Consider the following 7507-nt stretch of genomic DNA (forward strand, 5'->3'; position numbering starts at 1 on the left):
GAATGTAAAAAGAATCTTAAGAAATAAATTAGAAAAGCTAAAAGAAGATATGAGGTTGCTTTGGCAACATATAACAATTACAGCACGGAAACAGGCCATCTCGACCCCTCTAGTCCGTGCCGAACACATAGTCTCCCCTAGTCCCATATACCTGCGCTCAGACCATAACCCTCCATTCCTTTCCCATCCATATAACTATCCAATTTATTTTTAAATGATAAAAACGAACCTGCCTCCACCACCTTCACTGGAAGCTCATTCCACACAGCTACCACTCTCTGCGTAAGGAAGTTCCCCCTCATGTTACCCCTAAACTTCAGTCCCTTAATTCTCAAGTCATGTCCCCTTGTTTGAATCTTCCCTACTCTCAGTGGGAAAAGCTTTTCCACGTCAACTCTGTCTATCCCTCTCATCATTTTAAAAACCTCTATCAAGTCCCCCCTTAACCTTCTGCGCTCCAAAGAATAAAGCCCTAACTTGTTCAACCTTTCTCTGTAACTTAGTTGCTGAAACCCAGGCAACATTCTAGTAAATCTCCTCTGTACTCTCTCTATTTTGTTGACATCCTTCCTAAAATTAGGCGACCAAAATTGTACACCATACTCCAGAATTGGCCTCACCAATGCCTTGTACAATTTTAACATTACATCCCAACTTCTATACTCAATGCTCTGATTTATAAAGGCCAGCACACCAAAAGCTTTCTTTACCACCCTATCTACATGAGATTCCACTTTCATGGAACTGTGCACAGTTATTCCCAGATCCCTCTGTTCACCTACATTCTTCAATTCCCTACCATTTACCATGTACGTCCTATTTTGATTTGTCCTGCCAAGATGTAGCACCTCACACTTATCAGCATTAAACTCCATCTGCCATCTTTCAGCCCACTCTTCCAACTGGCATAAATCTCTCTGTAGACTTTGAAACTCTTCTTCATTACCCGCAACCCCACCTATCTTAGTATCATCTGCATACTTACTAATCCAATTTACCACACCATCGTCCAGGTCATTGATGTACATGACAAACAACAGTGGACCCAACACAGATCCCTGTGGCACCCCACTCGTCACTGGCCTCCAACCTGACAAACAACCATCCACCATTACTCTCTGGCATCTCCCATTCAGCCACTGTTGAATCCATCTTGCTACTCCACCATTAATACCCAACCATTGAACCTTCTTAACTAACCTTCCATGAGGAACCTTGTCAAAGGCCTTACTGAAGTCCATATACACAACATCCACTGCTTTACCCTCATCAATTTCCCGAGTAACATCTTCAAAAAATTCAAGAAGATTAGTTAAACATGACCTTCCAGGCACAAATCCATGTTGACTGTTCCTAATCAGACCCTGTTTATCCAGATGCTTATATATATTATCTCTAAGTATTCTTTCCATTAATTTGCCCACCACTGACGTCAAACTAATAGGTCTATAATTGCTAGGTTTACTCTTAGACCCCTTTTTAAACAATGGAACAACATGCGCAGTACGCCAATCCTCCGGCACTATTCCCGTTTCTAATGACATTTGAAATATTTCTGCCATAGCCCCTGCTATTTCTACACTAACTTCCCTCAATGTCCTAGGGAATATCCTGTCCGGACCTGGAGACTTATCCACTTTTATATTTCTCAAAAGTGTCAGTACTTCCTCTTCTTTGATCCTCATAGTTTCCATAGTAAGGTAAAAGTAAAAGTAAATCCGAAGGGTTTCTACCGCTATATTAATACCAAAAGGATAACGAGGGAAAAATTGGTCCATTAGAGAGTCAGAGTGGCCAACTATCTGCAGAGCCAAAAGAGATGGGGGAGATATTGAACAGTTTCTTTTCTTCGGTATTCACCAAGGAGAAGGATATTGAATTATGTGAGGTAAGGGAAACAAGTAGAGTAGCTATGGAAACTATGAGGATCAAAGAAGAGGAAGTACTGACACTTTTGAGAAATATAAAAGTGGATAAGTCTCCAGGTCCGGACAGGATATTCCCTAGGACATTGAGGGAAGTTAGTGTAGAAATAGCAGGGGCTATGGCAGAAATATTTCAAATGTCATTAGAAACGGGAATAGTGCCGGAGGATTGGCGTACTGCGCATGTTGTTCCATTGTTTAAAAAGGGGTCTAAGAGTAAACCTAGCAATTATAGACCTGTTAGTTTGACGTCAGTGGTGGGCAAATTAATGGAAAGAATACTTAGAGATAATACATATAAGCATCTGCATAAACAGGGTCTGATTAGGAACAGTCAACATGGATTTGTGCCTGGAAGGTCATGTTTAACTAATCTTCTTGAATTTTTTGAAGATGTTACTCGGGAAATTGATGAGGGTAAAGCAGTGGATGTTGTGTATATGGACTTCAGTAAGGCCTTTGACAAGGTTCCTCATGGAAGGTTGGTTAAGAAGGTTCAATGGTTGGGTATTAATGGTGGAGTAGCAAGATGGATTCAACAGTGGCTGAATGGGAGATGCCAGAGAGTAATGGTGGATGGTTGTTTGTCAGGTTGGAGGCCAGTGATGAGTGGGGTGCCACAGGGATCTGTGTTGGGTCCACTGTTGTTTGTCATGTACATCAATGATCTGGACGATGGCGTGGTAAATTGGATTAGTAAGTATGCAGATGATACTAAGATAGGTGGGGTTGCGGGTAATGAAGTAGAGTTTCAAAGTCTACAGAGAGATTTATGCCAGTTGGAAGAGTGGGCTGAAAGATGGCAGATGGAGTTTAATGCTGATAAGTGTGAGGTGCTACATCTTGGCAGGACAAATCAAAATAGGACGTACATGGTAAATGGTAGGGAATTGAAGAATGTAGGTGAACAGAGGGATCTGGGAATAACTGTGCACAGTTCCCTGAAAGTGGAATCTCATGTAGATAGGGTGGTAAAGAAAGCTTTTGGTGTGCTGGCCTTTATAAATCAGAGCATTGAGTATAGAAGTTGGGATGTAATGTTAAAATTGTACAAGGCATTGGTGAGGCCAATTCTGGAGTATGGTGTACAATTTTGGTCGCCTAATTATAGGAAGGATGTCAACAAAATAGAGAGAGTACAGAGGAGATTTACTAGAATGTTGCCTGTGTTTCAGCAACTAAGTTACAGAGAAAGGTTGAACAAGTTAGGGCTTTATTCTTTGGAGCGCAGAAGGTTAAGGGGGGACTTGATAGAGGTTTTTAAAATGATGAGAGGGATAGACAGAGTTGACGTGGAAAAGCTTTTCCCACTGAGAGTAGGGAAGAATCAAACAAGGGGACATGACTTGAGAATTAAGGGACTGAAGTTTAGGGGTAACATGAGGGGGAACTTCTTTACTCAGAGAGTGGTAGCTGTGTGGAATGAGCTTCCAGTGAAGGTGGTGGAGGCAGGTTCGTTTTTATCATTTAAAAATAAATTGGATAGTTATATGGATGGGAAAGGAATGGAGGGTTATGGTCTGAGCGCAGGTATATGGGACTAGGGGAGATTATGTGTTCGGCACGGACTAGAAGGGTCGAGATGGCCTGTTTCCGTGCTGTAATTGTTATATGGTTATATGGTTATAATGGGGAGTTGAAGAGATTAGTGAGGTAGGGGCAGAGAACGGGGAGGCAGGTCTTCAACAGGGGAGTGGGGAGAGGGTCGAGGGAGCAGGTAGTGGGTTTGGAAGAGCTGATGAGTTTGGAAATTTCAATAGGGGTGACCAGGTCAAACTGGGAGAGGAAGCAGTGTGGAGGAGGGGTAGATGCTGGAGTCAATTATTAAACAGGTAATAATGGGGCATTTGGATAGCAGTAAAAAGATTAGTCCAAGTCAACATGGATTTATGAAAGGGAAAGCATGCTTGACTAATCTTTTGGAATTTTTTGAGGATGTGACAAGTAAAGTGGATAAATGGGTGCCAGTGGATGTAGTGTATCTAGACTTTCAGAAAGCCTTTGATAAGGTCCCGCACGGAGACTGGTGGCTAAAATTAGAGCACATGGTATTGGGGGTAGGGTGTTGACATGGATAGAAAATTGGATGGCAGACAGGAAGCAAAGAGTAGGAGTGAACGGGTCCTTTTCAAAGTGGCAGGCAGTGGCGAATGGAGTGCCGCAAGGTTCGGTGTTGGGGGCGCAATTGCTTACCATATATATTAATGATTTTGAAGAGGGAATTAGGAGCAATACTAGCAAGTTTGTGGATGACACAAAGCTGGGTGGCAGTGTGAACTGTGAAGAGGATGTTAGGAGGTTGCAGGGTGACCTGGAGAGGTTGAGTGAGTGGGCAGATGCGTGGCAGATGCAGTATAATATCGCTAAATGTGAGGTTATCCACTTTGGCGGCAAAAACAAGGGGGCAAATTATTATTTCAATGGGGTTAGTTTAGGTAAGGGGGAGGTGCAGCGAGACCTGGGCTTCCTTGCACACCGGTCACTGAAAGTTGGCTTACAGGTACAGCAGGCAGTGAAGAAAGCTAATGGAATGTTGGCCTTCATAACAACAGGATTTCAGTATAGGAGTAAAGAGGTTTTTTTGCAGTTGTATAGGGCTCTGGTGAGACCATATCTGGAGTATTGTGTACAGTTTTGGTCTCCTAATTTGAGGAAGGACATCCTTGTGATTGAGGTTCACGAGATTGATCCCTGGGATGGTGGGACTGCCATATGTGGAAAGATTGAAAAGACTAGGCTTGTATTCATTGGAGCTTAGAAGGATGAGAGGGTTTCTTATAGAAACATATAAAATTATAAAAGGACTGGACAAGCTAAATGCAGGAAAAATGTTCCCAATGTTGGGCGAGTCCAGAACCAGGGGCCACAATCTTAGAATAAAGGGGAGGCCATTTAAGACTGAGGTGAGAAAAAAACGTTTTCACCCAGAGAGTTGTGAATTTATGGAATTCCCTGCCACAGAGGGCAGTGGAGGCCAAGTCACTGGATGGAGTTAACAGAGAGTTAGATAGAGCTCTAGGGGCTAGTGGAGTCAAGGAATATGGGGAGAAGGCAGGCACGGGTTATTGATAGGGGACGATCAGCCATGATCACATTGAATGGCCTCGAAGGGCCGAATGGCCTCCTCCTGAATCTATTTTCTATGTTGTTCTATGACACAAAGCTGGGTGGAGTGTGAACTGTGAGGAGAATGTTGTGAGATGCAGGATGACTTGGACAGGTTGGGTGAGTGGGCAGATGATGCAGCGAATGGTCATTATAGGGAGGTTATATGGCAGTCGAGGTCACGACCCGTGACCCGTACTGTTGCTACGTTACGCCAACTGGAGTACACGTGATGAACTGCAGGTAACACTTACCATTGTTTCCAGCGTAGTGGGCGCGTTAAAAAACGCCGAAAAGGTCAATTTTAGCGCTGTAATTAATTATGAAAATCGGGGTAAGCGTGAGAGAAATGTATCCTATTTCAGAATTCCAAAAGTGATGAGTAATGGCAGTAGAGAGAAGTGACAGCTGAAGGGACAACAACAGCCAAAGGGCTTGGTGAACATTGGCCGAGCAAATATCGAGATTGAAAATATTGGGAATTATCGCGTTTGCTCACTGTATTTCATCAACAGCAAGGCATTATTTGTGTTTTGTCTTGATTCCTTTGGTATCTAAAAAGTTTCTGAAGTGATAAATCTGGCTGTAAAATGTTAAAATCGCCCATGGTTCTCAAGTGGGTTTTTACATACAAAAAGAATACGCTTCTGAAGCAAAATTTATCATTATATACACCGCAAACCATACGTGGGTTTTGAATGACATTTTACTCAGATGCAAGCCAAGGAATGGCAAAATTGTTAGCTGTTAATTGGACATAATCAACCTCAGCAAATTGACAATATCCTATTGAAAGGATGTGGGTAAGGTGTCAGAACATTTTATTATTTGCCAAAATATACATCTCAATAGCATAATGTTAGAAAACTTGCTTTTCCACAGACCACTCTTATGTCTGGAGATTTTTTTAATGATCAATTTAGCTTCTCCCTACCGCCATTTCTCCTCACATTTGGAAGCAGGACAAATGTCTCTCACGCTTACCCTGATTTCCACAATTATTTACACGCAACAAATGACTTGTTCAGCGGTTTTTAACGAGTAAGTACGCGTTTCATGTATTAACAGTGTATGCCGGAAGCTGCCTTGTCCTCCAGATGGATTGAGCGGCTACGTGCATCAAGCCCTATGACCCAGTGACCTTACATGCAACCCCCCTATAACAAGAGGAGTTGAGTCTAGGAGTGAAGAGATCCTTCTGCAGCTGTACAGGGCCCTGGTGAGGCCACACCTGGAGAACTGGGCGCAGTTGTGGACATTGTTGAGGAATTCTGGGAGATCTCTGACCAACAAAAACAACAACGGTTAAGACTACAGTTCCCAGGGTGCATTGCGAGGAGGAGGAGCCAATGGGAGGACGACCCACCCTCCCGTGACGTCACCCGCGGGCGCTGGGCGACAGCGGCCAATCGGAGCGGGCGGTGACGTATCCAGCAACCAATGGGCGGAGGACGACGCGATTACGTCACGACGCAGGGCCCTAGTAACCCTTTGCTAGTAACCAAGATGGCGGCGGCAACGCCGGTTGTGACGAATAAGAATAAGGAGGAGGAGGAGGAGGAGGAGGGGCAGCGGCGGCTCCTCCTCCTCCACGCGCTGGTCCCGCCCTCTCGCTCTACACTCACCGGGTGGAGGCGGCCGCGTGTGAACTGAGCGGCTCCGTCAGCGGCTCCAAGGTCTTCGCCGCCATTCTTGTTCCTCCGCTCCCTCCCTCCCTCCACTTCCGGCCGCCTCGCCCCGCCCCCATCCACTTCCGGCCGCCCCCTGATCGGAGACAACGGACGTCAATCAATCAGCCCCGCCCCGCGCTCCCTGATTGGATCAGAATGACGTCAGTCCAACTGGTTCGCCCCTGATTGGATGAGGACGCCCGTCACCGCCTCCCTCTGTTGCCTGATTGGAGGCGAGAGACGTCAGTCACCCGCTGGTCCAGGTCCCGCCCCCTCCCTCCTCCCCCATTGGATGATGAATAAAGAGGAGCAACAGCGCCGTCACCGGCAACGGCACCTCCCCCTCTATCCCCGCCCCTCCTCACACACACACACACACTGTATATACACACTCACACTGTATACACACACACACACACACACTGTATATACACACACTGTATACACACTGTATATACACACACACACTGTATATACACACACACACACTGTATACACACACACACACTGTATACACACACACACACACTGTATATACACACACTGTATACACACTGTATATACACACACACACTGTATACACACACACACACACTGTATACACACACACACACACACTGTATACACACACACACACTGTATATACACACACACACTGTATATACACACACACACACACACTCTGTATACACACACCCACACACTGTATACATACACCCACACACTATACACACACACACACACACACTGTATACACACGCGCACACTGTACACACTGTATACACACACACACACTGTATACACACA

The 7507-nt window shown here is 44.9% G+C and overlaps 1 protein-coding gene across 1 annotated transcript in view; it reads right to left on the bottom strand.

The window, feature by feature from the left end:
- LOC116969313 (zinc finger protein 239-like) overlaps positions 1-6888 on the bottom strand; it is a gene marked incomplete at its 3' end in the record, with an annotated part of 38694 nt that extends 31806 nt beyond the window's left edge. Inside the window, exon 1 of the mRNA XM_033016177.1 lies at positions 6656-6888. The remainder of the gene's footprint in view (positions 1-6655) is intronic.
- Positions 6889-7507: the final 619 nt, after the last annotated feature.

Source organism: Amblyraja radiata, unplaced genomic scaffold (assembly GCF_010909765.2).
Source record: "Amblyraja radiata isolate CabotCenter1 unplaced genomic scaffold, sAmbRad1.1.pri S154, whole genome shotgun sequence".
Lineage (NCBI taxonomy): Eukaryota > Metazoa > Chordata > Chondrichthyes > Rajiformes > Rajidae > Amblyraja > Amblyraja radiata.